The sequence below is a fragment of the Epinephelus moara genome, chromosome 1 (genome assembly GCF_006386435.1).
Source record: "Epinephelus moara isolate mb chromosome 1, YSFRI_EMoa_1.0, whole genome shotgun sequence".
NCBI lineage: Eukaryota > Metazoa > Chordata > Actinopteri > Perciformes > Serranidae > Epinephelus > Epinephelus moara.
Window position 1 is genome coordinate 13,234,309 of NC_065506.1, and position 24,020 is coordinate 13,258,328.

At 40.9% G+C, this 24,020-nt stretch overlaps 1 protein-coding gene across 1 annotated transcript in view; it reads left to right on the forward strand.

Annotated features, from left to right (window-relative positions):
* The first annotated feature begins 2,046 nt into the window (after positions 1 to 2,046).
* LOC126392025 (tyrosine-protein kinase CSK) overlaps positions 2,047 to 24,020 on the forward strand; it is a 53,838-nt gene continuing 31,864 nt past the window's right edge. The window contains exon 1 of the mRNA XM_050047136.1: positions 2,047 to 2,271. The gene's annotated coding sequence lies outside the window, so the exon portion shown is untranslated. The remainder of the gene's footprint in view (positions 2,272 to 24,020) is intronic.

Sequence of the window (24,020 nt, forward strand, 5' to 3'; positions counted from 1 at the left end):
TGTGTGCTTACGCGTGTGTAACAATGATGTTTATTTCTGGACTATTGTGGCTGACATGGACTCACTGCATCATCTTTAAAAAATGTTTTAGTGACAAAAATACTATAAATGGCACACAATAGCATACCATAAAACTTAAATTAAAAGCCTAGTCCCAATTAAAAGCCTAGTCCCTTTTACTAACCTAGTGTGACAACACATTTTGACAAATAAAGGCCTGTCTCAATTAGACGCCTGGTCTAGTTGCAAAGCAGGTCTTTTAATTAGTTCTTTGGATGTATAAAGATGGATTGTTGACTACCCACTTGAGCTAGCATAAGATAGCTGTTTAGATCGCACATACAAATATAATCTTTTAAATTTTTGTCTGTATGGAGATGCGACACATTGTTAGTTCAGTTCAGTTCATTTTAATGAACCCATGAGCACCAGAGAAGAGCATAATTCACTCAAATTTACCAGCATGACGAATGAATATGTGTCTACCCAATGAGTTATTCATATTCCTTTAGTGTGTAAGGGTCCACTGATCAAAAGAATCAAAAGTGTTTTTCATAAAAATGAATCCAAGTTATGAATATTGTTTTCACAGGATAAAGTGGTGTTGTGTCAGTATGTTGGGTACCGTTATCCTTGGGTGCTGTGAAACAAGTGTCATAACATAACACATAATTGATATGTATGGAATCATATTGCTGCCACACCAGGAAAAAAATAATGGGTCAGTATTACCTTATAACATGAAAAGTTTATTGTTCTAACAAGAAGTTTTTCACGTTATAACAACATATTTTCATATTAAAACGTGATAACTTATATTGTAAAAACGTGAAAACGATTTATATTGTTAGGGCATTAAAAGTTCCACATTATGATGCAATATTTGGTCTCAGGAGGAGGTGCACCCATAAACTCCGGTTGTGATTTGACACTTGGCTATTTGCAATGAACAGGCATCACCATGGCCCAAAACAAGGATAGCATGAAACTGTATTGTTATAACATGAAACTTTTCATGCTTTCACAATATAAATGATCACGTTATAACATGAAACTTTTCACGGTTTTACAATGTAAGTCATCACGGTTTAACATGAAAATATATTGCTAGAACGTGAAAATATCCATAGATATGTTATTTAAAGCCTAATTTTTATACAAGTAATATTCATACTGATTTAAATAAACAATTTGATCATATTTCCCATCTTTGCTGAGCAACAGTTTTGTGTGAAAAGGACTAAAGGCCTGTCCCATATAGACGCCTGTCCCTATATAAGCCTGTTGACTTCAGTGATTTGAGCAAGTGATCGCCCGGGCTATAAATTGAGATTTTATGGTAAGTCATGATTTTATGGCGCCTTGTAGCCTAAAACAAGCTGGTTTCACTTCAGAAAATGCTCCATTTTCACTCATATTTCTCATCCCATTTTACCTGAATGCTTTAAGTGCTCACCCAAAACCCCTTTCCATAAAAAGTACAGTTTATTGCGAAAATGTTTTGATTACTTGTCACATATTTAATAAAATGCAACATTCTACAACCTTTTTTGTTGTTATAACCTTCATGTTTTATCAGCAGCATGCCACGTGGCTTTCCTTGCAAGTTCTGGGACCAGTGGATTTTTAAATCCTTAGTGTGTCCACACTAATTATCTAAGACCAATTAAAATGATTGTTTTTAATGTAAAACGCATTTGTATTAACAATGCAATAGCATGTGTGGTGATGAGCTGGCAATATTTAAAGAGCCCACAATGTAAAACCTTATTAATCCCATCTTACCTGATGTCTAAAATGACCTGACTTCACCCTAGTACAAGATGTACCGGTATCTCACAGCGTACATACATCCTGTACCACTGCATACCATAATATAAGCATGCAGACAGCTCAGGGGAGATCTCCCTCCCACAGTAACAGTAACAAGTCAGCCATCAGTTGACAGCCTCACCTGTTGGCCACACGGTTGTGCTCACAGACCGTTCGCCCCGTGGCTCTGCTGCTCCTCCGCGCATGCGCGTTGCGTTGACGGAGCGGCGGAGACCATTTCCTCCAGCAGCAGGCCTCACAGAGCTCCGCCACACACACGCAAACATACACACATATGCAGACAGGGAACGGACGAGCGTCAAAGCAAAGCCACGTTTGGGATTGTCTTATCTTACCGCCGCTAAACCTAGATGCCCCGCGACCGCAGGAGTCATCCTAATGGGCCTTCATCGCTAATTTGCAGCAACATCTGGTCGACACTACAGTGGTATCTTTGGGGTGAGTTGCCCACAGCGCAGTCACTGTTTTGTCTCGTTGTGTTGCTGCTGCCGCTGCAACGTTTTTTTTAGCTCGGGAAGCTTCGGGACAGCCCAGGGGAATATCATTGCTGGGCTTTGTAGCCTGTATCTATCCGGGGTTTGCTTCATGTTGGCTAACGGCTTTGAAGGGGTACAGGGAGCTAACGTTAAACCTGTTAGCCTTAGCTGCTAGTTAACATACAATGTAACGTCACGAGACCCATTATCGGACACTATTTATGCTAGGTCTAAACAGATTGTAAACGTCCAGTCTATCCCCTATACATTCATTGGGTTTGACAGTAGAGCAGCAAACGCATTAACAAAAACAAAACAGGTAACAGCTCAACATGGTTTGTGTTTTTAACTCATTACCTGCAGTCATGTTCTTGTCGGGGGCGATTTTGCGGTGGTGCCCAAAACCTCCGAGTCACCCACCTTCCTCTCCCCTGGTTCCATAATCGGACGCCTTGGTCGCAGTTGGCTTTGCGGTTTTGACCTTTACCAATCACTGTCTTCCACAGTTAATTTGTTGACACACTGTGGTCCAGCACTGTACGGAAGCCCACAGATAAAGATGGGAGTCCGTTAAACAGGGAACCATGCAGCATTGTGTTACAGGCGGATGCGCCGTCCTGGATTTGTGGAAAAATGTTTTACTGAGAGTAGAGGGACAGTTATAGTATTGTTGGAATAAAGACCATGTGCATATCAAACTTATACCAGTCCTGTGCTCCTACCTTTTAGTATTGTTTTGTATTTTGCTGGGAAATGCGGACGAGGAGCATGGAAGAATGAATCCGTCCGATAATGGACCCAGTCATTTTAGCCACCTCCGCGCTGCACTAAACAGGGGGGCTGGAGCTGAGGTTCAGCCCCTTGCATTGAGGAAACACTGATCCTATCTCTCCACTGATATTGTTTTAATATAATGTGTCTTCCATGATTACATTCTTTAGCATTTGTCTTTGTTTGAAATACGTTACTGTATATACTGTGGAGAAGTGATTCAGCAGAGTTGTCCTGTTTATAATGACAGCAGCTAACTGGGGTAAAAACACAGTTGTGATCATACTGTTTACCCCACTGAGATGTTGCTGCACCCTTCCACAGGGAGGTCAGAGGTCAGGTTAAGATACTGAACACTGTCCCGGAGCTGGTAGAGCTCCAGGGTCCTGCTCAAGGACACTTCAGCATCAGTGTTCGCTCTGGTTAAAGAACATGAAATACATTAACAATAAATTGTGTTATTGTTAAATGTTGGGATTTCATGAGTCAAAGCAGCACTGAAGTCTGTCATCCCTGAAGCTTTGGCTGTATACGTTAGTTCCTCACTCAGTAATTCGAGGTAACTGTCTGACTGAAATGCTCAAATGTGCATACCTCTGCAAGCTGTGGCATGACCGACAAAAGTGATGTAGTGTCTGTAGTGCATTGTTACATGGTGTTCCCGTGTACTTTAGGTGAAGAATGCCTTACTGCTCTCCATTGTAGCACATCTTATCGCTTACAGTCATACTCCTGTGTTGTTTTCAGGGAACAAATCTTGCGATTACAGTATTATCTGAGTGCCTGTGCCTGTTATCCTTACATGTTACTGCTCAAAATCTAAAACATTACCCCTCCAGATCATGTTGCCTAATAACTAATAATAATAACCTGGCAAGTGGACTGTCTAATTTGATAGGTATAGACAATTTGTTTGTTTGTTCGTCACTAATTTATCATTAATATTGCAGTAATTTTATGTAATGGTCTAAAAAATAGTGGTTCAAAAAAAGCAACTATCAGAGTAGTTATCAGTTGTTTGTTTCTTCGCCACTGGATAGTTGTTACCTCATATTGATGCCCACCTGTCTCAACTGCTGATTGCAGTGAGTGTGGAGTGCTGATGAGGGAGCATGATGGCTTTGGGCTCTCTATTAGAGAAATGTGTTACCAAGATTGGTTGGAGCAAGGTGGGGGTGTGAGGGCTTGGCATTCATTATCCCCAGAGGAATCTGTTGAACCAGACTGCAACATGTTAAGAATCCATATGCTGCGTCTGTCAGGCCTAACCTGCTGCTGGTGTGCTAGGGTGTTCAACGTAATGCCTCAAGTGTCTGTGCTGGGAGTAGATGCAACGAATGCCTTTTTATTTTGGTGCAAGAACTGGAGTCAGTTTAAGCACTAACTGTTTTATTTCAGCACCCTGTGTGAGATACCAGTCACTCTAAACTCAGCATGACTCAGCCCTGGTCTAAATAGTGAGACTGTACAACTCTCCATCTGTGAAGTCAGACCCATCTAGTGAGCAGTAGACTCACAGATTGAATCTTCGGCCACCCTAAGTTCTTCCATTCCCTATCTTCTCTTCGTCGATAGCTCTCTCTCCATCACACTGACTGACTGACGGCTAGATCGTCGTAGTCTAATTGAGGTGCAGCTTGACAAGGACTAAAGGTGACAGGACATATCTGCAGGCCCAGCTGCATGTCGGCCAGTGGCCTCTTCTTTTTACTAATGAGTTATGATGAGGGGAAAAAAATCGTTGTCTGTTCAATCCTTAAAGCTGCGAGGAGCTGAGCTGTGTTACTGTCTTATGTTAAGCTCTGAGCCTGTCTTATGTGCTCAGCAGGGAAGTAATGGCTCCTCTGTCTGTACACTGACCATCTCATTGCACATTTGAAGCCTGTCCAAGGCCCTGCTGACCTCAACACAATGACCGCGTTTAGTACGTTCTTCCCCTCCAGCCTCTTCTCTCCAATGTCCGCTGTCTCTTTAATCAGCAAGTGCAATAGCAGAGGAGGGATTTATCTTGGTGACTCTGGTGCAGAGCTTAACAGTATACTGACACTCGTGAGCAACAGGACATCACAGATGGTGCAAGACATACTCTGCACAGTAGGCTACATCACTCTGCATAGATGCATCCAACATCATTTACTTCATGGCTGTCTGCATTTCAGCAGCCTGGTATAGTGTGTGTCAGTACAAGTCTTTTCTACCCAAATACACACAGTGCACACCGGGATGTATTTTATTGTGTCTGATAAAGTATGTGCACAGTCTGAGTTATGCAGGTTTATTGTAGACATTGTGAGATGCAAAGTGGCGAGCGGTGCCACGGTCCACTTGTTTAGGAAGAGTGATAGAGAGTGAAACTGGCAGCGGATCTGCACTGCACCTGCAGTTCTTCCTCTTTTTAAATGTGTAGAGACAGAAAAGGTGTATCACATCACAATACTGTTTACAATTGTGTGTGAAGCATACATACTCATTCACATATGTGTTCCTATTAGGGCACCAGTTAATGATTATTTGAATTATCAATTAGTCTGCTGATTATAATCCCAATGAATCAATTAGTTGTTTTTGATATTTGTTCAACTAAGAGTCCAAAAGCCAAACATATTCAATTTACTGTCACAAAGGGCTAATTAAAAAGCAGCAAATATTCATGTCAAAGTAAGTAAAATTTTCTGTTTTTTGCTTTAAAAACAACTTAAATGATGAATCCATAATCAAAATAGTTGCAGATTAGTTTTTTGTCAGTCAACCGATCTATTAATCAACCAATGTTTCAGCTCTAACCAGGGGCGTAGGTTTCTTTTCAACACTGGTGAGGACACATATTAAACAGGGGGTTTGGAATCCTCCCCCGGGAAATTTAACTGTCAAACCCTTAATTTCCTTCTCTCTGGTGATTTCTTTTTAGGCATCAATTTCTGCCTTTTCTACATCAATTTATGATGGAAATGTCTTTAATTTAGTCAAAATAAAAGACCTCTGCTACTTTCATCTTTTTATTTGGGGGGGGGGGGGGGGGGGGGGTGTACATGTCCCCTGTGTCTGCCTTGAAACCTACATCTGCCATTTCAACACAGTCTGTAGGTTATTTTTTGCCATGATAATATTTAAGTCTCTTCAGCAGTGGTTCCCAACTGGTCCAGCTATGGGGTCCAGATTTTTCCTTGGACATTAGAGGCCCACACAGTTTAATATTTTTAGCGTCATACTTGTGTTTAGCCATGTATCAAGCTAGTTTGCAGTCTCTGTTGAGTAGCTGTTCATTCTCATTTACTGTACTTTTAAATAAAGTGTGTTTTTTATTAAACTGATGAGTTCGCAAGTCACTTGTGGTCCATCCAGAATGGACCCGTGACCCACTTTTGGACCACGTCCCCACAGTTTGGAACCACTGTCTTACAGTGTGATACAAGTGTTGCCTTGTGAAGCATCAAGAGATTAAGTCAGTTATGAGTATTTCACTAACACATTTGGTGCACGGGGGCTTTAAATCCTTTTTTTCCTCCTTAAATACATTGATGGAAAACGCCAGCTTTCAGCAGCATAACAATACATCAAGCTATTACATTTAATGTTAATGTAGAATTGAGTGAAGGTGCTATATAAACAGTGCCAGACTGTTTAAAAAAAATCAGCACCCGAGAAACAAAAAACTAAATCATCAGTGGTTCTACTTTTTCCCACTGCTGACTCCTATCTTCTCTGTTCAGCACCTGCTGAGCTGTGATAGAGGCGCCCCCCCATACCCTCCTTCCTAGTGATCATGCTGCCCAGTAGAATAGTGGCATTGTGGCTGCCATCTTGCGTGCAAACTCAGCGAGGCCTCTCCATCTGGGCAGCGGCCGGTCAGTCAGGCAGCTCCTTGAAGGCCGGGAGGCTTCTACTGCCACGCCTGCTGGCGAGCTGCACAATGTAGGCAATGAGTCGAGCCACAGGCCTGACACATGCCCAGTCTTTCACTACGCCCACGGCCTCTGGAGATTTCCCACTGGGAACTGTTTCTCATAGAGATAATGATAATTCAACGTTTTAGTATTTCTAGAATATGCCATTTCAGAAAAGTCATAGGTTATTGTTTCTTTTTTTTCCTCTTTGCACTGTCCATGTGTTGCCTCTCAGCCTGTGGTTGTGTTAAAAGGTATATGGACATCTAAGAAAAGTGTTTTCATTTTAAACACAGCGCAAATGTTGCAGCACTGTTAATCTTTGTTTTTGTGCTCACTACATTTAAAAGCTAATGGTATCATATAAGTAGCCTCATCAGTCACATGACAGCCCAGACGAGCTCCACCAGCTCCTGTAACCTGCAGCTGAAATGTTTTATTATCCACATAATGATTTTCTACCTGAGGTGATAATTTAGAAACGCCATTGTGAAGAATTTCTCAGCTCCGAGACATACATCAAGCAAAACTACCAGGTCACCAGCTTTAATATGGCCTTTGGGTCCCTCCTCATATACCCAGAGATAGCCCATGGTGCCAACCAGCACGACACAATGGTCTGTTATTTAAGTGACGGATCAGCAGCATGACATCACTCTGCATTTTTGGGTTCTGCGGCGCCTGATTTGAATTAATGAGCAAAAGGAGAAATTTCGGCCAAGGGAATTAGCTGGACACTTCCTCTCTTGAGTGTTCTTAAGTCAAGCAGGAAGTGGACTGCACCAAAGACCCCTGCCCACATGTCATTTATATGTGGGGCTTGTGCTGCTTCCCTCCACTGGCTGATCACTCTTTGTTACCCTGCACATAGCGACACTAAGTATCCTGGTTCACTAAGGTCCATCATATTCAGGCTAATGTGTGGAGATAAAGAGGAAGCGATGCAGTCAGCATAAAGTTGATGGCTTGTCTCCATTTATAGACATATTAAACTCTGCTGCCAGTATTGTGAATGTCCTACAAAGAATACAGGATGAATCACTGATGACGATGATGATGATGATGATGATAATGACAATGAATCCTAGCTCAGCAGGGAGGCTCCAGTACTTCCTCTTTCATCTTCCGCTCCATGCACTCCCAAGTAGTTTTTGTGAAATTGAGTCATCCCATGCACTTCAAAGATAAACACAAATGCTTCTGCTTTAATGATGTCACAGAGAGTGCTGAAAAATAAAGTGACCCGAATGAGGTCTACTCTAATACAGGCTTCTCTATTAAAGGAAGATTTTACTTGATCTTTTCTTTGTGTGGAATTCCCGTCTGGCTATCGTTTTAATAAAAGCAAACATTTTTTCTTGTTTTCAAATGAGAGATTAAACCTGTGCAGTGTAGAGATGTTTTTGTTGACTGTGGCCTACATCTGGGCATGTTTCTCATGCACCAGCTGATGTGCCCCATGACTTACTGAGAGGTAGATGGATACATAAATAGATACAGAATGATGGATTTAGAGAAGTGGAGATGGGTAATTCTTTATGTTATAATTTTTTGCCATTTTATCATACGAGGAAATCCTAGCAGAACGAGACTGTGGTCATTGGAGATGAAACGGTATGAAAATTTCATCTTGATTGTAGTGATTATCAGAATTACCATGGTGTTGTTAAACTGGTGCTGAAAATGTCCAAAAGTAGCAATACAAACACTGAGATAATTTCACCACAAAAAATTGATATTTACCACATATAAAGCCAGCAGCACTTTTTTGTTTGCATAAACATTAAAATAATGATAGCCAATACCTTATGTAAACATATGACACACATCAAATGTGCATTACCAGTAAAGATAACCTGTTTTTGTGTCCCTGATGAGGACAAAGACCAGTAGCGTCACTGGGTTTGCCTGCTTCACGCCCACTCTGTAAACAAGAGAATTTAACACAACAAACCCACGTCGCTGCGCCTGCATCTGAGAAACTGTTGCTTACTTTGGTTGATGCTGGATAGTATTTACTCTGACTTTTTCAAAGTACAGTAATCAAACATGGTTTTTAATGATTATTAAATTTCGAAGCAGTAATACAAATCATTTTACCGTGTATTATCATGAAACCGGTAACTGTTTCATCCCTGTCATCATGGTACTGTGGCCCAAAGTACACTTTAATCTGTGCTTGAAGTGTTCAACATTTAGGGAAATGGTTTATATCTTGTTGTATAAAGGTTGCAGCTAAAATGTAAATAAAGATGCTTTGCTGGCACCGGATAAGCTGATATCATATTCTTCACCAGTACCTGAGAATCAATACTTATGATCAGTTATTTGAATAACCATTAGCTGTTACCAACACAACAACTTATCTTACTGGGGTCCACTTTAGCAAATAGTGTCCACCAGCTAGTCCCACTCAACATGTGGGCCAATGGCACCTGGTTGTCATGCATGCATAAGTAGGGACTGGACATTAACTTTTAAGTAGCATATTATTCTCGTATACAAACAACTTGATGTGCAGTGAATGCAATAGTTCACATGCCTGTGCTCTCTTCTAACCCATCTTCACCGTTCATTCTGATGTAGCCAGGTAATTGAAGACTTTAAAACATTAATATGATACAGATGTAGTATGTTGTGGTGACCATTTAATACTGTTATTTATTATCTAGTGGGCATCTTTCCTTGCAGCAGGAAAGGCAGCAGTCTCTTTCAGTTTGACATAAACATTGGTCACAATGAAACACACTTGTAAAGCACAACAGCAGTCTCCTTTTATTTTTCTGCTCCATGCTCATTACCTTAACATGCACCCTAATATCATCATATTGAGACTTTCTTTTTCATTCTGTGCATTTTATGTGCTCATTAAAGCTGCAGTAGGTAGAAAGCCTGAAAATGGTTGATTTTTGAGTCTCATCTGAGTTAGGTTTCGTTCGCCTCCGCCCTGAGCCCCTCCTACCAGACGAGCACACGAGTATTTTATCCTACTTGGTTTTATTTCTCCCTCTCTCGGCTCTCCCTCACCGTGCAGCAGCCCTCCCCATACCTCCCTCGCGGCTCCGCACATACTCCCGAGCCACGGCTCTCCCTCACCACACAGCAGCCCTCCCCATCCCTCCCTCGCGGCCCCACACATACTCCCGAGCCACGGCTCTCCCTCACCGCGCAGCAGCCCGCCCCATCCCTCCCTCGCGGCCCCACACATATTCCCCCGAGGCTCGGCTCTCCCTCTCCGCATAATTGGTACTCAGTTATACCAAAACAATGTTGCCTACTGGAGCTTTAATAAGAAGAACCTAGTAATTTGAGGTGGGCGAAAAAAACGATACTATTTCTCTGAGGCAATATCGTATCGTCACACAGTGCCAAGTATCAGTTTTTGTATTATATAAATTATAAATATGACAAATACAAATTAAACTTTAGGCAGCCCACTAGAACTACATAATTAATTGCTTTTTCAGTCCACTAGATACATTTTGCTGCTGCAAAAAATGGCTGAAGTGAGATGAACAGACTAAAAACTTATCTTATAAGATAAAACAGATGTTGACAAAGTTTTCCTTTGGGGACATAATTTACAGTTGATAAAAGGTAGTAAATCGCAGTATATTGCAATATATTTAATCGCGATACTCAGCATATCGCAACATATTTAAAAATAGCAGTTATATTGTATCATGACATAAGTATCGTGATAATATCGTATTGTGGATCCTCTGGTGATTACCACCACTATATACTGTAGTAATATACCAGCAAATATATATGGATATTAGCCAGTATATTATGGACTGTGATAGGTGTGGGTAGTATATCGATATTATATCGATATCATGATACAAGACGAGATATTGTCTTCACTTTTGTAATATCATAAGTGTTTTCCTGGTTTTAAAGGCTGCATTCCAGTGAACTGATGTAATTCTGAACTTATCAGACTATTCTTGTTGTTCTACTATTTGCCTTTACCCACTGAGTCATTATATCCACGGTACTGTTTATTATTTATCAAAAATCTCATCATGTGAATGTTTAGTGAAAGCACCAATAGTCAACACTTCAGATACCTAGAATAAACTGTGTACTGGTTATTTCATGCAAACGCTGTATCCCATTAAAGAGCCAGGATATAATTTCCAGAGTATTATAGTGTATGTCAGTACATAGTTTCTCTCTGTCCTGTGCTTAGTGCAGGTTGTGAAAAATCAATATGGTTCTGCCACCTGATACAGGGTCTCTCCCCTGAAATTGTTCAGCCAAGCTGGTAAATCACCCAGAACACAATCCATCATTTTTGTGATCAGTCTATTTAGGAAGTGATAACCTCACTAAATGCATGGCCTTTGCTGTGTGAAATTGCGGCTTTGCTCTTTAGAGTACTATAATTGTTAAAAATATCTATTTATGTGTTTCAATATGACGTGTGCTGGTTCAGTTCTGGGTTCCTATAAATGATGCCATTCAGTTGAGGAAATGGGAGGATTACTGCAGTAATGCAGATGAGTTTTTGTAGTGACTTGTATTTATAGTAAATGCAGCCATAGCAAACTCATTGACTTTCACTTCTTTTTTCTCACTAACTCATTCACAAGTACCTTCACACTTCCACTCATTCCAGTCTCGTTCTCAGTTTGACTTACTGCACACACGTTCAGTCACTCACGCTCACTCAGACCTATATATTACTACATGGTCATCCCCTGTCACACACACACACGTGCAGGTCATCTGCTCTTCTTACTCATGTCCAAGCCCCTAGTAGACCATGGGGTCAGCATCGGAGGAAAATAAAGCCACCCGTCTCAAGTTTCTGCAAAGCTCTGTTTTGAGTCTCTGGGGAACGTAAGAATGTACCAACCATTTAGGATTCGCAGACCCCTCCCTGCATATTCTGCGACTTGTTTCAGCGGTAACCTCACTGTGTCGAATAAGGGGCAGAGTTTCGATAAATGTTAGGTTGTAGATTATTTTCATGCTCGTTACCAAATATGCTTCCTGCACTTAGCCAGGCAGACAGAAGATTTTCTATTGCTATTGGCATAGGAGGAACTTCATGTTGTCACTGTGATGTTATTACTGTAATAAAGTATCAGTCTGTTTATATGTAAAGCAGTTCTCCAGGACCAGTCTAAACACTTTTATAAGCGTATGGCCATATATCTGTGTGCATTGGATGATATGTCGTTGGTGAGATCGGCACATGGCTGAAGTCTTATTCTACATTTTTAATCACCGGTGTCATACTGTGTTTAACTGTACAATGCAACACAAGGTCAGGATATTTGCTCAGGTGTCCATAGTGTGTCCTGTCCTGTTCCTTCCTTCTGTCTCACTACCATATAAAAATAGAAAATATGATTTAGTGCTGAAACAACACAGAACCTTTTATAATTCATTATCTAAGTCATTAAGCCTGCCAAATGAACAGTAGGTACTCAAATGTAAAAGTTTTCTGTTTAATTCTAAATTGAATATAATTTTTCTATAAGCCATTTGACGTTATCACCTTAAGCTCTTGGATAATTGCAACATTGCTTTTTACTATTCTAGGACATTTTATGAGCTTAAAAATAGTGAATAATGAAAATAACTAAGGCTGCTACTGATGATTATTCCCATTGTCAATCTATTTTCTCTATTCATTGTTTGGCTGACAAAGTGCCAGAGAATTATGAGCAATGCCCAACACAATTTCCCAAAGGTGATCAAATACCTTGTTTTGTGCAGCTCAAGAGTGTCAAGTCAACAGTCACACAAGTTTAAGGTTCAAGAAATCATTCACATTTGAGAAAGTGGAACCAGAGAATTTTGGTATTTTTCTTAAAACATGACACATAACAATTAATTGGTTATTCAAATTGCAGCTGATTCATTTTTACCTAATTTGACTTATTGATCAGTTGACTAATCGTGGCAGCTCAAAGAATAACCAGTAGTTGTTACCTGTATCATTTCAAACAACTAGATAGAGTCCCTGAGTAACACTAACGCTGTGTTTATACTTGTGGCTCAGTTGGTCCAACTAGAGATGCACCAATTGATTGGCAGGTGTCCGTAACTAGCCAATTTTGAGTTTGATCAGCCATAATTGGCGACCAGCCGAAGAGTCTCAGATACAGTCGGTTAAACTTACATGCATGTGAGCACAATGGTTCATATACCATGCAGCAGCACGGATGGTAACCGACCATAGTGGCAGCCTCACCTCTCATCTCATCCCCTCTTCTTGCACTGTGCTCAGTCAGTAGGTGTGGGGCAAACAGACGGACACCACTGGCTGCAGGAGTGTGAGTTACAATACACACACCTTTACATTCTTTCAAACAAATACTGATTTAGATATGGTATGCAGATAAATAGGTAAATAAACGAATACATAATTTTAAATAGACAATACATAGAATAATATTTTTTCAGATTCTTCTCTGATATTTAAAAAATTTGTTTGAGCATATTCAGGTCTGTTGGTCCTGTTCTTGTCTGGGAAAGTAAAACATGTTTGCTAAAAAATGGAAACACTGCAATTCATTTGTAGTGCTGCACGATTAATCTAATCGCAATCACGATGTCAGGCTGTGCGATTACATAACCGCATAAAAGGCTGCAGTTTGCGATTTAATGTAAATAAATGTTAACGTGTGTGCCTGTGAACGTGACTACCTCTCCTGTAGTGTTTGGAGTTTGTTGACATCACGCCCACAAGCTATCCTGGTGTGTGCAGCACGTATGGTCAGGTGACCACCCGGCATGCAGCAGTGACCAACATAGACGCTGAAGAAGAGCATGAGCACCATGAACAGGCTGTTGGTGGCGAAAAAAACGCAATGGCTATTACATGGCGATACGTTGGATTCAGGTACAGCGACGTTGAACAGTAAGAAGTGTTGTGTAAATGTTTAAAAGTTAAAGTTGCCAGGTCCCGCGGCAACACGACCAATCTATATCAGCACTTGAAACAGCACAGAGAAAGGTAGGAACAAAGCATGCGAGAGAAAGCCGAGCCGTGTAACGTTAAAGACAGAGACAACTGAAAGCCGCCAGAGCCTCATAAAACAACATTCAAGCACAGTTACACAAACATTTGTAAGTGTCACAGGGAAATCATGGACTCCATAACAAACTATATAATAACAAATGGAAAAATTGAGCAAGTTTGCTCAGTTTCAGCCCACTTGACATGCTGCTTTGTTGTGCTATGGCGTGCTGGAATTTGTCATTTACGTGACAACGCCTGAACGCAACACAGGCTCACTCCGCTGTGTGTACAGAGCCGTGCTGCGTGTTTGACTGTGCTCAGTCTGTTGATGGTTATTTACACACTGTCCATAACAATAACTATGTCAGGTCAGGTCAGTGCCCCCCTAATATAATGTAGGGGAAACACTGAATCAAGTAAGAAGACTCATGATACCATTTTTATAAATTATATTGTAATCGCAATTGCAAATCGCGATATTGTCTACTCAAATTGCAATTGCAAATTTTTATCAAATCGTGCAGCATTATTATTATTATTATTACTATATTTTCAGTTGGATTTTATTTGTACAAAAAAAGCTCTGTCCAGTAACCTGAAGCACTTTTTTATTGAGCGAGTGAGAGAAGGTTCTGTAAGCTGGTGCAGTTATTTAATACTCAGTGTTTTATATGGAACATAGAGTTGAATTTTCCATTAAAGAAAAGTCAAAAAACTTGAATATGCTGTCAACTATAGTTCTGGTAAAGAAAGAAAATTGGAATTGGCCAAACTTGGAATCAGTAGGTCAGGCTGCTGAAAAATTGGAAATTGGAATTGGCCAAGAAAAATGCAGTCGGTGCATCCTAAGATCCATAAGATTTTTTTTTATTATTATATTGGACCAGATTGAGCTAAGCTGCAGGTGCTGGAAAAGCTTTGCTGCTGCCATGCGACCCTGGCATAGTCCTTGATGTAGTTTACCTTAGAGGTGAATAGGGAGAATGTATATATAGTGTGTGCTGTTTGTTTTTGCATATACTTCAGTAGAAATAATGAGGGACAAAATTCTTCCAGGGGAATATTAAAAAGAGGTGTGGTGATACTGCTTAGGCCTATTTACACAGACTTCTCTTCAAGGTGTATGCCTGTCTCTGGGCTGTGAGAGTGAACAGGGTTATCACTGCACGCAGTATGTGTGAAGCTTTGTGAATTTACTGAAGAAATCCCTGAGCCCTGCTCTCCGCAGGCAAGATTTGCAGTTGCTGCCTCTGCAAACATTGGCTCTGCATTAGCAGAAACTCTCCTCCGTGATCCCCCTTGTGTGTTTCACTGTCTACCTGGGTTTTCTAGCCCACATCATTACCATCACCTTATCACCCAATGTCCTCTTCTACAGGTGAAAACAGACTCTGAATGCGGTGCATAAATGTTTTCAGCCTACACAGAACTCTCTGTAGATCGCACACACATTTAAATACTTTAACTCAGCTCTATGTTCTTTCAGTCCATATGATTATATATGACGTCTATATTTGTTCACGGTTGGCATTTAACTGTGTTTCAGTTTTTTCTGCTTCAGCTGATGTGTATTGTTTTGCTGCCTGACACTAGAGACTGGTTGGCAGGCTGTGTTGGCTGGCTTTGTGTGTGCGTGTGGAAGCACGGTTGTTTTCTGCTTTGATCAAGAGAGGTGTAGTGGAGTCAAATCTGTCTTCTAGGTGAGGTACTCCTTGCAACAGATGCAAAGAGTGATAAGAGTAACAGTTGCTGGTGTGCACAAGATTGTGTTTGCATGCGAATTGCGGTTGTATATGTGGCATGATTTTAAGAAGAGCTTAAACTAGGGCATACTGTACACAGGGAGAAGTGACAGTACATGCCACAGTGCTTCATCTCTGACACACACACACTCAGACAGACGCACGCAGAGACCTCAGACCTTCACCTATATCTGGTATATATACACAACGTATGATGTGCTATCAAAGCAGCACTGCACTGATTTACATCTGTCAGGCAGTTCTCCTTTCAGCTAATTAGGGTACATTTCTTAACCTAGCCTATGAAAAGAAATTAATGACCTAGTTAACATTGTCTCTGGGGTTGTACTGTTGTAGCTAAAACAGTGATGATTATTAACTGGTTTCTCTTCTAGTTGTCCCTTTGATCTCTCAAAAATTTGGGGAACCAAGTACTTCTTGTTTTATTATATATCAGTGCATTTTTTGGCCACAGCGATGTCGATTGAATGCCCACAATTCCACGATTATGAATCACTGACTCTGAAATGGTCATATGACCAAATAAACCACTTTCCTTGTTGCCCAAAATGTGAAATGTATCAGCAGCTCTGCGCCAGAGGAGTTTTCTAGGGAAAAACCTGCTAGACTCTTCAGAGAGTACAATCATTTCACTTGCTGTCGCTGTGTGAATATGCATGCAAGACTGTGTATGTGTTAAATCTGTGCACATACTCTGCCTGTGCACACACGCACACTTTCTGTGTGTGAGCATGTGCCGCATGTGGTTGAGGCAAAGCAGGCGAAATGTGCCTGTGCCCCACACTGTGCGCTAATGCAAGTCTGTGGTTGTGAATTAATAATTCAGAGTGCTGGCATAGCTGGGTGGAGCCTCTATTATTCATGGTTGGCATTGGAACCGACAGATGACTGCTGTTAATATTAAGGACCGGCAGACGCACTCCTCCGCCAAGAAACCAGGCTGTCTTCAACACTTTCATGTCCGTCTCTATCCTCCATCCATCCTCTGTCGTGCACACTCCTGTGAGTCCTCTGTTGCTATGCCCTTGCTCTCCTGATCTTTGTCCTCTCCATCTGTGAGCATCTCTTCCTCTCACTCTGTATCATCAGTATCTCACTTTCTACATCTCCCCATGTCTGTTGTGCTGTCTGTACCTCTCTGTCTCCTATCCACTCTCTCTGGCTGTGAGCTCTTAATTCAAATTCCAATATGCTTCCTTGAAACAAGATGTTTTTTTAAATTTCAAAAAACTCCAATGGCAAGTTTAATTTGTGGTTAGAAAGTGTTATGTAACAGAAAATAAAGGTATTAGATATTCAGCTAGGCCTGAAATGTAGCTCAGGCATATAATTACATTAACAGAAAAATGAACATGTGGTCAGCTTCACTCAATTTACCTTTAATTTATCAAGTTTTTTGCCAGTATTGATTTGTCTGTTAATTCATGCATTGCCAGTTATTTCATGCAATGTCTGCTAATGTGTCAAACTTGTTGTAATTTAAGGGAGGACTACTTATCAGAAATGGTTGTACAGTTTTTCAGGGAACCAGATTCTGACCGCTGTCTACTCATTTAGTTGAATGTGACAACCTGATGAGTGTGTCTTGTTTTTCATAAGGAAATTCAGCTCTTATCTGTCCGTGTGTTCCCTCTTGGGCAACCAAGTCTGTCTACCAACCTTCTTTTTAAAAGGCTGCACACACTAAATCTGCACATAGTCAATTTCTCAATTTGGGATTACTCTCGACTCAGGTAATCTGTATAATCTCTATTTTGAGCCAAATAGTATACCAGTGTCCTTTTGATTCGAATTTTGCCTTTAGCGTCCCTCTAAGTCTCCATTTGCTCCCTCTCTCCCTTCTTTTTAGTCCACCGAGTCTGATTTTTCTCCTCCATGGTGTCAGTGCTGCTGCCACTGAATGCTTCTTTTATTTAAGAGATTTGGAGCTCCAGTCACCACTAATGCCGCTGCCATATTGTACCAGCACCCCGCTGTGGCTGCTGCTAATGACATTCTTTGTGTCTCCGTCCTCGTGCTTTGCCTCCTCGTCTCCTCCTCCTCCTCTGGTCTGAATGGAGGACTTGTCGTGTGTTGCCATCAAAGGAGGAGGAGAGGCAATGAAAGCAGCAGCAAGCAGCTTCCCCCCCGTCCTCTTCGCTCATTCTCTCTCACCTCCTGGGATGTTTGAAGCCACTTCTGTATGTGTGTGTATGTGTGTTTGAGAGACAGCATATATTAGGCCATGGTCAAAGACGGTGTTTGCATATGTATGAAAATGGCAGCATATATTAGGCCAGAGGATGAGGGCATTTTGTGTGTACTTTTGTGGTTGTGTTTATGTTGTCAGTGAGAGTTCAGTAATGCTGACAGCATAAGCAAAGGTTGAAGTGTGTGTGTGTGTGTGTGTGTGTGTGTGTGTGTGCGTATGCGTATGCGTGTGCGTGTGTACATGTGCAACCTGCCAAGCAGATGTCTTGTCAAAAGAGCACAGAGCCTCCCAGAATCCCACAACCCTCTGGCTCTGTGCCCGCATCCCCTCCACCTCCCAACTCCCCTCACACCACTTTGGGAGCTTCCTACTCTTACCTGCCTCCACATTCATTTTGCACTCAGGCCAGAGTAGTCCTCAGTCATTCTAGCCTTCTGTTCCGCTCTGCCTTTTAACACAGACACACGCATACCTCCACCAGCAAGATAGCCTCCTCATCTTGCACGTAATAGCTAATGGATAGTTGGTGCCAAGTGCAGGAACTGTCTGACACACATGCAGTGCTGTTGTACTTTACTTTTGAGCATGTTTTACTTTGATTTATTAGCTCTTATCACTACATGCTCAGTATAAAATGACTGTGTGTTATGAACAAAGCATGTTATCTTCAATCACATAGATTGTGTTATTATAATATAGTTTGTTATTGTCAATATTTCTCCTAAAGAGACTTGAACCAAAAATGAATTCATCCAGCAGGTTTTGTCTGACAGTGTAATTTAACCATTAAAAAGAATGAAAGGGTCTTGTTGTTGCATTGGGTGATACATCCCTTTATTCTGTTCCTCATGGCTACTTGAGTTTATTCTGAAACGCCTCTGCAGCTGCATTTTCAATCTTAGAGGGTAACCCAGGGCCCAAGAGAAAGAGGAATCAGGCAAGGGGGATTCACAGGTTTCGCAGAACCAATATGTCTATTAAAATGCATTGTCAATAGTGGTTTAAAAAGTTGTTTCAGTTGTTTCAACTCTGAAGTTTTAAAAAGCTCTGTGATATTTTAATTAAAAAGCTTTGTTTCAACACTTGAGTGTTTTAAAAAGCTGTGTTAATGTTTTAAAATTGTCAGTATTTCACAGCCCATGCCCAGGGTCTAGGGACTTCCACTTCCATAGTCCCTAGCTCGTTTTCACATCTCAATTGCACAGACGGAGGAGGAGCACACACAGTATCAAGATGTATATAATAGTGTACAATATCCATTTATCAATACATATTGATTCTGAATCTTTAAAATGGTTTCAATTCTCATTTTCCACAGTATCGATACACTGGTACCAGCTGCGTTTTGATGTTTACTGCAGTCTTTCTGCTGTTCTCCTCTATTAACCAAGTAAAAAACCCTATAAATTTCATACCCTTACTGCAAGTTTCTGCTCATGGTATCAAAAATGGTATTGATCAATTTGTATTTTTCAAGGTATTGAAGCTAGAAATCCCAGTATCACAATAACACTAGTACATTGTTTGTAACTAAACTCTGTTTTACTTCTATTTTTTTTTCTTTCATTTAGAAGCACATGTACTCCTTTGAGAATAACTTAGCACAGAGCCCTGTAACTCCACTTCTGCCATGTGACACGTTATTGCTAGTTTGATGAGCTGAGAGGAGTTAACTTCAGATGAGAGGCACTCCACCAGGTTTACACATAGGGTTCAGTTTATTTGTCTTGAGGAACTCATCCTGTAAAAACAGTTGTTCGGTGTCTTCTGTGGCTCTCGGGATTGCTGTCCTTCAGAAAAAATAAACTTGATGTTGCTGATCTTTTAAGATGCTATTGAGTTGCATTATGGGAAATGGGGTTCAGAAGTTTTGGAGCTTGACCATTACCAGGTAGTAAAAGACTGGATATCTCGGCCTCTTCTGCTTCGACTTTGACCATTCTTGTTTCTTTATGTCGCTCATAAGTCCCCCAGTTTTATGAAAATGGGATGCTACATTTCTGGACTACCTCTTTAATATGTTTAGTATTTGTTTAAAATATTTGGCATTTTTTTAGTTGATTGAATGATGCCTATTTGCTGTATTTGTATATGTGCCTCTAAAAACAATAAAACTTCATACAGTCATGGATGCAGCACCCAACATGCTCCAAGTAAAAATGGGGAAATCCTGACAGAAAACTAGTACAAGTAGGCGCACCCACAGCAGGCAGACTCTTTAATGCAGCGTCTCCATAATGTATGCAATGATGAAAACGACTGCAGCCTGCCTCCGCCTGCATGGATATTGAGAGGATATAAATAGCCAGGCCTGGATGAGTGTGTGCTGACACTGGAACCGCAGCACACAGAGCTCAAACAATAAGCCGTCACCACTACCCTTCCTCCCCTCCGCTTTCTCCAGTCCAGCAGCCTCCCAGAGCTCAAGGGGTGGGGGCGGAGGGGGTTCTCTCGCCTCTTCCTTTCTTTCTTCCACTTCCTGCCTCCCTGCTTTTGTAATCTGTCATCAGTGGCGAGCCCGAGCCTGTCACTTGTTACGTCAGAGAGTCAGGCAGGAGGGCTGCCTGTCTCCCTACCTGTCTGTCTGTCTGCCTGCCTGCCTGTGCTGGGAGAGGTTTCTCTGTCACGCTGCTCTATTTTTCATTCAGTTAGATAAAAATAGGGGACGACGGCTGTGGATTAGACACGCGCATGACTCCTTTGCTCTACTGCAAAGAAAGGATGTGATTATTTTTTTCCTCTTGCTCAGTTCAGAATTCCAGGAGGCCACCTCGGCGCTCTTTGTTGGTTTTGCTGGTTACATTTGGGAGTTGATGACAAATGGTGTGTCCAACACATTCAAACTGACTCATGCCATCATGTCTTCTTACTGTCCATTAGAAGGAGCAGGACAAATGGATGTTTGACTCAACACTTCCCAGAGTAAAGCTAGTAAAGTGATCTAGTTACAGAAGTGTGTGCTAAAGGTTGTTAGTTCAAATCTCAGAGCCATCTGGTGAATCTCTGCAGGGGAAATGTCATTAATCATGCAGTCCTCTCCTCCCTAAACGATTAACAGTGAGATACCCTTGAGCAAGGCACTTATATCTTATCCCTAATCTAATCCCTCTAGTGCAGCTGCTGATTGATGCTGGAGGTATGTGGTGGTGTTGGGCCGCATTTTTAAAGTTAAGTAAATGTTTTAAAGACCGCAGCAGCCTCAACTAAGAAGACTGCATCCTGTTACTGCTGAGCCAACGAGAGGAGTAGAACATTGGAAAAGAGTTTCTGTGGGACAGTGAAAAAGGCACCACAGCTAAAAAAAAAAAAAAAAAAAAAAAAGGTGAAGATGGCTAGAAATGTTTCATGTGGCAGATGGCAGAGGCAGGCACACAGTCATAATGATTGAGTAAGCCACAGTCTCTCTTAACTTCCTTTTGCTCCATGATCTGCTCCTTTATTATTTACCATCGCTTGCAGCTCTCTCTTGTCTCTCTGCTCTACTTGAGATTTAAGCGTCTCTTCCCCTGCACCTGCTTGTACCAGAATACTCACTCAACTTTAGTTTCCTCCCCGGTATAATCTCAGCCATCTCTTTCAGGAGCAGGAATCGATCTGTATTTAAAGTATCTGAGCTTTTAAGGTTTATATTTAGTACTTTGTTTCTAATCTTTGTTGGTTTGAAAGGTTTGATTAGTGGTGTGATTTGTGTTAAATTGTTCCTGCTGACTAAATCATTGGCGCAGCATGTGCTCAAGGATTGTTGTCTATTGATTTTGATTACCACTCAGCAGGTAATTTTTGAAGGACATTTTGAATCTGCTCTTAACCGCTTAACTTCACCATCAGACTTGTCAGAATTTGTCAGAATATGTCAGAATGTCTTTGCTAATACAGCATATTGGATACCTGGCAAAACAAGTTACTTTATCATTAATGCAAAAAAGTATTTAAATTTATTGCCTTTAAGTGTTTCTGCTAAGTCATTTGCAGCATAGCCTTTAATAGTCTAATGTACCCAGAGAAAAGGGAAGATCTTAAATGATATGGTAAAATCTGTGATGGTTGACAGATTTCTGCATGAGCATGTCACTCAACCCTGTGTGTAAATATAGAATAAAGAGCCTCATTGAATTTAGTGTAACCTGGTAATATGTTAGTAGACTGTCTGAAACGGCTCGACTGTAGGATCAGCTCTCAAATCAGGTTCCTGCTTTGTGTAAAATAAGTAGAGACTGCCACCACTTGTACCCTAAGGTTTTGGGCACAGTAAGATAGAGTTGTAGACAGGGTAAGTAGGATGTAGGATGGTGGAGAGTAATATATCAAACTTTCGGTCCACTCTTCACCCCTCAGAAGTAGGTGAATAGATAATCTGTCAGGTAATAGATATTGTAAACATGCTGTTGTATGCTCTAGTGACGAGGTAAAGGTGCAACACTTTATTTGCGTAAGAAATTTTAGACCTCCAATAAGAAATATTCTTGATATAAACATAAATGGAAGGAATCCTTGATGTCAAAATGTTGTACTGCCAGTCCCATTGAAAATCAACATTCCAGGCTTCAGCTCTTTGCAGCTTTGGGCGCCTTCAGCTCAGATTCTCCAGTCTGTATGTTTGAGCTCGAATGCCTCTCTGCCAGTCTTACTACTCAATGTCTGTTGTGCTTTACACACACTGCAGGTCATGACAGTGAGACCAAAGAAAGGGCTGTGTGCGAGAGAGTTGAACAGCTAACAAGCCAGAGCTCAAGGTGTTGTTTTTAGGACTTCATGGGCAAAACCACATCTAAAGTAAAAGTGAACATGTAACTAGAGGTGCTGAGAAGAGGACTTCAGTGAAATAAACATGTCACTCTTTGTCTTTTTAAACAGTTGTGATTACATTAGAGCTGCAACAGTTGACTGATTCATTGTCAACTATAAAATTGACAGACAACTAATTTGATAATCAATTAATCAGTATGACATTTTTTTTAAGAAAAAAAATCTCTGATTCGAGCTTCTTAAAAGTGCACATTTTCTGCTTTCTTTGCCCCTCTTTGACAGTGAACTGAATATCTTTGGGTAGTGGGCAAAACAAGACATTTGAGGACATCATCTTGGGCCTTTGGAAAAGCATTTTATAGACTAAACACCTTATCAGTTAATCAAGAAATTAATCGACAGATTATCTAACTAAAAATAAACGCTAGTTGCAGAGCTGGTCGTGGTAAGACATTTCTTGATGAGTTATTTTTAGCCCCATCTGAGATTGTAATATTTGGGTATCTTCTGATTCGTATTCTGCTCTGATTGATATATTTGAAATAACATTTGAAGAATGCTAAATTTGACACACCATATTTTCTTAAGAGCTTTATGACCCAAATACTGAAGATTCTGATTCAAAACTATTAAGTTAACCAGCTTAAATTATTGATATGATATAGATAAAAGTTAAAATGGGTGAACCTTTATGCTGAGTGTGTCTTGAGGCAAGAGACTCCTCACTCTTTTGGACTTGCTGGAATCATTGCAGCACTCCATCCACTCTGACTGTACAGTAGTTTTGCAGAGCTGAGCTTCATCCTCCACAAATGACCTTTGGCTATTGTAAAGCAGTGCACAACATAGTAGAGTACAGGACAGAAAGGATTGGATTTTGATCGGCTTTATTTAAGCTGATACCGATCCTCTAAAATATGCCCAGTTGGCCCCAATAGGTCTTTTATATTTCTTTGAAATACATCCTTATTTTCATGTTTTGGAAGAATACTTTTTAGATTTGTGTTGGCCTGGTGGAAAAACTGGTTGTGATTTTATCTCATCCCTGCACGAAACATCGACCAAATACACACTCCACATAAATTGAACCTCTTTGCTAAGGACAATATCCCCACCATTGAAGTTCACAATATCACAGTGACTCATTGCGAAAAAATTTCTGAAGCTGCGTTTCAGTCAGGCAAGAACTTTACCAGGCAAAAGGAATCGTCATTACTTTCAACTCTTTTCCAAGACGAAGGTTGAGGCATGATGACATTTTTGTATGCAACAAGTCAAACAGAAGAACCAATCACAGTTGCAGATGGTGTCCTGACCTTTGCAAAAATCAAAGGCTATGCCACAGTTCAGTAGACAGGTGGCCTGGTATGGTGC